The sequence below is a fragment of the Mugil cephalus genome, chromosome 9 (genome assembly GCF_022458985.1).
Source record: "Mugil cephalus isolate CIBA_MC_2020 chromosome 9, CIBA_Mcephalus_1.1, whole genome shotgun sequence".
NCBI classification, from domain to species: Eukaryota; Metazoa; Chordata; class Actinopteri; order Mugiliformes; family Mugilidae; genus Mugil; species Mugil cephalus.
In genome coordinates this window covers 1,768,852-1,777,340 of record NC_061778.1, presented here as the reverse complement: position 1 = coordinate 1,777,340, position 8,489 = coordinate 1,768,852, and the positions used below count along the sequence as shown (strand labels likewise).

The window sequence follows — 8,489 nt, the reverse complement described above, 5'->3', positions numbered from 1 at the left end:
TAAACATTAATGTTTGGGTTTGAATCATATTGCAATCATTTCAGAATAACAGTGCAGTGCTACACTGGTATGAGCCATTCCTACTTGTGGGCTTATCAGTCTGTCTCGCCCTGTAAGAACACCACCCAAACGCTAGTCTGCACTGTGTCTTTTTACATTTTTGTGTTTGCCGCCTCTCAATCCATCACTGCATTGTGCATCGCCGTGGAGTCAGTGATAGTCACGCAATCTACCTGCACTACCTTTGTGATCATTGGGCATCCCTGGCTGAGATAATCCGAGATCGACCCAGCTGTTCTCCTGTGTGATGCTAGAGTGCCTGTGGTTTGAAGATTTGTTATTTTATCATCCGTTCTCCTTCAGCCCCGGTGTAATATTTGCTGCTGACAGGGACTATTTGTTGTTCCTGCCACCGATGAATGTCCAACATATCTTCAAGGTGAGCTCGTACTCTGACATCCTGTCGAAGAGAAAACCTCTCAAGCTGTTCTCCCGTCTCAAGATCAGTGGGTTATCTAAACAGTTTGGTAACGCAGCAGTAAAACGCTGAACAGCCTGTTTTTATCTTACATGCGTGACTGTGTATTTAGTTCCCGGTCATTGCAGTTTATTAGCCTCTTATCTTCAGGCCTGTGTGTCTTGTGTGTGTCCTGAGTCCCAATATAAATAAAGCAAAGTAGCCCGAACACGCTGCAGAGTATTCATCCAGAGCAGCAGAAGTTGTGACCTTTTCTGCAGAGTCTCTCCTCACAGAGCCAGGGCCCCGGCTCTTTAAGCTGGCTAATGATCCATAGAGGAGCCCTGTGGCTCAACCTCTGTAATTATACTCTTTCTCTCTGTCTCCCTGTTTCTCAAGCCCACCCTATCACTCTCTGTCAGCCTTTGCTTTCCCTGTCACACACTTCTGCCTCTCCTCGTTTTCCCATTCCTCTCTCTGGTGCAGTCCTTTCTGTTATCCTTCAGTTTGTCTTTGTTTCCCTCTTTCTCTACCTCCATTCCATTCCCTTCCTCATCCTTCTGTCTCCTGCAGATTAATTACGCTTTAATATATGCACAGCTCTCCTCCCAGGGAGCCCTCCTCCACATCTACCACCCCTACTCCTGGGCTGAATAATGGAGTCGCTCCACTCTCAGCACGGGGCAGCCCACATGGGTGGAGCGGCAGCCTCAAAGGATGCATACTAGAATAGATGACAATCTGTCTGTCAAGTTGGAGCTCTGGGCAGAAACATTTGATAGATACAACTCTTTTCCCCTTTTTTTGTTGCTTTGATGGGAACAACTCTGTCCTCTCAAGAAGAAACTGCAGGGTTTGGTGAACAAAGCTTCATGTCTAAGCAAAAGTCTCCGAAGACCCAGTACTGGACTTGGCTCTAAAATGTTCTTTTCTTTAAACTTTCAATAAAGGTGTTTGACTCTTTTGATAAGACAAATGGGACAGGTCAGATTTTAAATACCTGACATGTTTTGACTGTCATCTGCCGCCTTCTTCAGAAGAGTCAAACCCTTCAAAAACTCAGACTTTAAGTGCACCCAAAAGGTAAGATAAAAACGGATAATCATTTACGAGATACCCGAGATACATCTGTGAAACAGGAGAACCTTCAACATAAGAACAAAGGAAAAGGAAACATCAGGTGGACTCACAAGAACACAAAAATAAAAAGCAGAAGAACAGCGGCCATATCAGATCACTGCACCGCACTGGACTGGACTGGAGCGAGAGTCATTAAAGCAGAAAATAACAAATTGAAGTGCTGGATTACGGAGGCCATCGAGGTCAGGGAGCGGGCGGACCGGACCATGAATCGGGATGAGGGAGCATTCATGCTCTCACACACATAGGACTGTCTCCTCCAGAGAGACCTGGACATGTCAGATATGATCTTATCTTCCAGACAGACATGCCTTGAGGTTGTTGCAGAACCAAACGTGTGTTGAGACGGGTATAACATCAGCTTTTGTTTCAGAGTTTATTTGTAGGATATTTAAGAAGCTGTGTGTTTGTGTGTGTGTCAGTGCAGAAAAACAGATCGCAGTGGAACAGAAGTACAGCCTTAAGGTTCCTCATGACTGCCATGCAATCTTCTTTCCATGTGCTCTCCTGAGGATAGAGGCTTTGCAGGCAGAGGGAAGTATGGCTTTATAGCATCCTAGGTGTGTCCAGGTGGCAGGGATTTGGTGTTGGCTCATGGTTTTCTGTGATGTTTGCCAGCAGCCTAAAGTGAGACAACACACACTATCCCAACAGATACACATCAGTGGGACCCACAGACAGGTCCTCCAATTATTTTCTCTTTTGTTTTTTAGGTTTTTCCAGAACAGAAGCCAATGTCACTACTCAGGCTGGTTGTATTTCCAGTAGTTTGTCTCTGGCACTGTCGTCCTAATAGCCTCACACAATTCATAAAAGAAAGTAAGCCATAATTGTTCATTGACTGGCAAGAATTTATGACTCTATAATAGCATCATCTTAGCTCATAGATGCTACTGGACGTCCAAGGTTATCCAGAAGACTCATGAAACTCCATCCATGATTTATTTACACCACCCTCCTATCTACTGAGGATTCAAATGAAGGTTTATTATCTCTTGAGGAGGGTCAGGCCCCCACCTGCATCAGTGTTTATGAATATAGCACGGCTCATCCACTGCCTAATTCTTTATATAATGTATTAAAATAAACTCTTTTTATTTTTATAACCCTGTCGTCACGTCTCCACTTTATGTTACGGCCCTGGAGCCGGGTCGTAACACCCAGTATTAGAGCTTTGTTTGTTGTTCGCTGCTCGAAGGCTGAGACCAAAGAGGACTTTGCTTTCAAGGTTAGATGTCCTGAAACTTTCTCTGCTTGAATTTAAGAGTAGATAAATAATGTTTGGGGTAATTCTGATACATGCAAACACTCCATGACGCATGGACTCAAGCACTCCATGGCCTTGTGTCAGTCATTTAAAATAAACTTACATACTACTTTATCCAGTGTAATGTGTGTAATGTGTGGTGTTCTGCAGACAGGAATGAGACCAGAGAAGCAGCATCGCTTCACTTTACAAAAATCATGAGGCTTTTAAATTATTGTTGTGACAAGAACAAGAAGCGACGGAAGCCTCAAACAACAGCTTTGCCATCTTGGCTCCTCTTGGGAGTCATCCAGTCAAATCTATGGTCAACTCTGCACCTATTCACACACTAACACGTGTCATGACTCCCACACCTGTACATTCACACTCACAGAGTTAACAGAAACACTTACATCCTATTGTTAAAAGGCTTATTTTGATGATCTTAAAGTTAAAAGTTCAGTTGTTTCTTTCTTTCTTCTAGACACAGCCACAGTCAAACAGCTTCAAGGTCTGAAATGCAAATTGGACTACTATTACATCATCGTGTCTGCAAGTCTTTATTATGCCTCTGTTCAGGGTTTGTGGGCTGAGCTGAACTCTCTGCCACCACCTGCCCATCACACTCGCCTCAGCATCCACTGCATCTGCACCAGCATCCAAAGGTGCAACAAGCTCCAGGTGCTCCTTAGGGTCACTCACTGCTGCCACTGTTTGCATCAATCTGTTAATTAAGGAAGAAAATTACTGGAGTTTGGTCTGATGTGTCATTTTCTAGGCAGTGTTATTTTGTACCGTCTCTCCACGTCCCTGAACAGACATATTTCCACCACGCTGCGCTGTTCTACACTAATATTAGACTTTCAGACATGAATAAAGTCCTTGTCTGGTGTTCTCCATTGTTATTATTCCATAACACCTTGTACAGTGTCATTACTGCATTGAGTCATGTACATTCAGATATCTTGAACTTCCTTGCATTTTTTTTCTCATACTGTTTTATTTTACCAGATTTTACATCATTACATTTCATCTTCACTTGTTTTTCTTTTTACTTGATACTCATGTGCTTTTTATGTGCAATTGATCTATTGTGACCAAGCAATTTCCCTCGTGGATGAATGAATCTTAGTTTATCCACCCTGATTAATTCATTTTGTGTCGCTGGTTTATGTACGTATGGAGCAAATCTCTCTTTACTTTCAGCCCTGAGTTAACTCTCTTGGTTTCTACCTTTCTGTGACTCACTCGTCTTTTTCCTGCTCGCTCCACATCACTGCTCCTAAGATAATATACATTTGAACATTTTTGACCTTTTCTGTTCTTCTATGTGTTAATGAGGATGAATCTACCCATCTTTGGCATGACTTGGGCTCAGTGGCTTAGTTCAGATGATTGTTTAATCTGTCAGACTGCAGAGGAGCACGTGACTGTGTCACTGAGTCCAGCTGTGGGATGTGTTAGACAGCTCTCAAAAAAAGTTCAAAATTCAACCTTGACGTTTTTTTAAAGTATTTCGTCACAGATGTGTCCCCAAACGAATAAGTCATTTTCATATTTTTACAAGGTTCTCTCATAGGAGAGTCTGATTCATCAAGGCCCTGAATTCTGCATTTCAACCCGACAAATGTGTGTGTCTGTGGGATTTGACAATTATTACAATCGGCATATTTTCTTTTATGCAGCTTCCTGCTGCACAGCCTCTGGGAGCAGCTTTCATTGTCAAACATGTTCCACAAAAGGCAAAACCAAAATTTTGCATTATGAAACGTCAGAAGTGGTCCCGTTGACAAGAATGTAACGTGTCATTAGGAGAAAAAGAAAACACTAGTTTAAGTGCAGAGAAGCAAGACGATGATGGTTTGACATTCAGTTAGATGCCTTTTCAAATGCTTCACAACAACTGGAGGTAAGGGTTAGGGTTACCAAGAGACACACTGAGAGGTTAATCTAGCAGCTACTCAACTCTGTACGCTTCTAAAATATTCATTGATGCCATTAAACTAATAGGACTTAAATGAGTCAATACAATAAGTCATGCAGGAATGAGGCAAACAAAGAAAAAGGTTACAAAGGCACTCTTGAGGTCTAAAATTTAAAAAGCCTTTATTGAAAGTGGCTAATACAGTGTAAAAGTTAGAATGCACCTTTGCCTTGTAGCACACTGCCTTCATCAGACCGACAGATAAATTAAACCTGTAGGTAATAACAGGAAGTGACATCATGTACAAAAAAGAGAAGCCGCTTAAAACGACCACCACCCCTCCGAGAAGTAGGGACCACTTCACTGACCTTTAGCAGACATCCTGTCCTTCAGTCTGTGTTTAGTGGACGGTATAGAGGGTATGCACGTGACGTCACAGCAAGTCTCCATGGTTACGGCCACTGAGTGGCAAAAAGTGACAGTTGAACATTAGTTTGAATCATAGACTTTAATAGCATTTAAATTGTAAAATTTATTTAAAACAAAAAAGATAAAGAGCTGTTGTGTAATTGACTGAAGCAACATGTCTGAAAAGCAGTCAGAGATATATTTTATATTTTTACAGATATCTGCCAAAGAAAAGAGAAGAAAATGTATCACTGCATTAGAAGAAACACCTTGAATCCAGACACAGAAACCTGGTGTTGTCGTTCACATGTAGTGTCAGGTGATATTAATTTATGCTGCATTTTTTGGAAGTGATGTCAGTACATGCCCTCTATAGGTTTACTGTGTCTTCATGATTGATTTGTCACCCTGGTGAAGGCAGTGTACCAAAACACGTAGGTGCATTTTTACTTTTATGACGTATAAGCCACTTTTAATAAAGGCTTTTAAATGTTGGACCTCAAAAGTGCCTTGGTCACCTCTTTGTTTGTTTAAGAAGCACTCATTTTTTCTGTTTTTTCATACAGTAATGTGGTCGCGGTCGGAGACAGATTATCTGTACAAGACTCATATAACAAATGTTGGCCAGTAAACTATAAAGAAGGCTAATATGTGCAAAACGTAACAAGTTCTATGAAAAATAAGTGCAGTTTTATCAAATAGAATCTTAATCATGGGCAAATTCAATGTTACTTGGTTTGGATTCCCATGGACACTAGTATTTCATTAATAATCTGTGTTTTCAATGAAGTGTAGAGGAGTGGTGTAAACCTTTAATAATGTAAACTCTTGATGTGCTGGTTTTCCTCTAGTTGCAGAAGGCGCAGAAACATGGACATAGAAAAACTACTAACTAGATGAACAGAGCTGGAATCCATGTGGGCTAAGACGATGGAGACATCTTGGTTTATCTTCTTCTACTTTACACTTTCCTGGTTGGAGGTGAAGTTGGGGAAAAAAAACATCTTCTTCTTCTGTTCTATTTCCAGCAGATTTTATGAACCACCAGTGGTTGTGTAATGATTGATATTTTGGGGCTTGTGAACACATATATCTTCTCTGATCTTTTTATTTAACATGCACAGAAACAGTTAAAACCAGAGTCTCTGAAAAAGGCTGAAGAAATATTGTCCATGTAAACACAGCCAACATTTGTTGAAGTCTAACATTTCCTTGCATTTTCATCACCATCAGAAATAGGATGTATGAGGCGCTAGGCTAATTACTGAAGCGTAATACTCTCAGTGAGTCTCCCAAAGCCTCTCCTTTGTAAATATCTGTAGAGGCAATTTTTCTCATTTCAGCGGTAATAAGCTTACAGTTCTATAATTTGCAAGTGTTTTCTTTTCTTTCTTTCTTTTTTATTTTTTTTATTTTTTTGCAGTGCACTAACAGCCCACTTCGCTGTTGCTGCTGCCACGGAAATGAGCTGAAGGCAGAGACAAACAACCGACGGAGCCAAGTCACTGTTTTGTTCGCCTGTTTTGCTGATAAAGTTGGATATGTTCTGATTTATGCTCAGCGTATCTACTTGTGCCCGGAGCACTCGGAGGAGGGGCAGCACCATTTATCCAGTGCTGGGGGAAGAAAAGTTATGGAGAGAGGTTAACTTGATCATCACTCTTGTAATTTATTTCATACTGACCCCGTGTTTCATCATCCAGCATCATGTTGCTTAATGTTGCCTCTTATACGGTTCAGCTGGATGCAAGATGCAGTTTGAGATTGGGTTCTGGGGTTTCTATTTCCCTACCTAACTATAGTAATAATCGTGACAACATAAATTATATATGCTGAAAAAGTAAAAGCATCTGTACGCTGAGAGGAAAGAAAGTTCTACACCAGGCAAACGAGGCTCACTGTGACAATGGGATTAGATTTACGTTGAGTTAAATTTATTATAGATTGAGGTAAGACACCATGACTCCCCCTTAAGAAAAAAAATTGAAACACCCCACAGCCAAATTAGCAGCCCCTCTTGGTAGCAGCATATGCACTGCATCACATGGATACTGAAAGAAAACTTAAAAGCTCAATTATTTCTTTGCCAACTTCTGGACGTAATGAGTTGATTCTGTTTTACACATATGGTACTAGGAGCAAAATCAGACATTTACCAAAGTTAGATTTAGACCACAGATGAAATACCCAATAGCATGGTAATCTGTCCAACCAAAAAACACCTGCTGTGCTGTTGCAATTAGAAAGAGAAATCAGAACAGAATGTACAGAGCAGCAGCCCATTCAGCACGAGCACCAGTTTGTAAGTGACACACAAAGCTGTGCAAACGTTTCAGGCACTTCAGAAGTTAGTATCATTGTGAAGGGGTCTTACCGAGCCAAAATTTCCTCTGCAGCACATTGCAACGAGTCAAGACATCCATTTAAATGTAGACAGAACTAGTCATAGAAAGTCCTGCAGCAGATGGTCTGAACTCCACAGGTTTATCTGTCTTTATCTCAGCATTGTGGAGTGAGTCTGGCTTACAGGAAGTGTTATATTGTATGTCCTTTGTGGACCCCAGGAAGATTAGTGGTCGACAAGGCAGCTAATGTGGATCTGTCCAATAAATGATAAACAATACAGAACACAGCTTGTGATCTAGTGAACTCTTGTTGTCCCTCGTCCCATATGGTCTAGCGGTCAGGATTCCTGGTTTTCACCCAGGCGGCCCGGGTTCGACTCCCGGTATGGGAACAGCAGTTTTGTGGAGTAGTGGTTAGAGGTGCAACCGGGACCCCTCGGCTCCCAGGTTCACCTCCCTCCCTGTCCATGGCCGTGGTCCCCTGAGCAAGTGCCTAACCTCCAGCCCACTGCACCAACTGTACACACTACAGTTGGAACAAATAAATGTGTCAAACTGCAGGAACCTTTAAGTGGATTCATGTTTGTGTCGTGTGTGTGTGCCTGTGTCTGTGTCAGGCTGCATCCTGTAGTGTCATTGCTATGGGGTGGGGGGTGTCTGGTCTGGTCTAAATGAATGCCAGGTCCAAAGGCTTCCCAGGAGAACAATGAATTTTCACAAGATGTTTAAATGTTATTTACTTTTCCTGTAAGTGGTCGTAATGTTGTGGCTGATCAGTGTATAGTGCAGTCCTGGTGCTGGGTCCTAACAGTGTCCATGTGGACAAATCAACTAGAAGGCCTATATATATATATATATATATATATATATATATATATATATATATACGCCCTCATCCCTAACACCAAGTCCATCCTGGACTTCAGGAAGTTCGGAGTCACTCATCCTCTTCTCAGAACCCACATCTCT

The 8,489-nt window shown here is 41.7% G+C and overlaps 1 non-coding gene across 1 annotated transcript; it reads left to right on the top strand.

Annotated features, from left to right (window-relative positions):
• Positions 1-7,840: 7,840 nt before the first annotated feature.
• On the top strand, positions 7,841-7,912 carry trnae-uuc. Its single transcript has one exon. It is a non-coding gene; the product is annotated as a tRNA-Glu (tRNA).
• Positions 7,913-8,489: the final 577 nt, after the last annotated feature.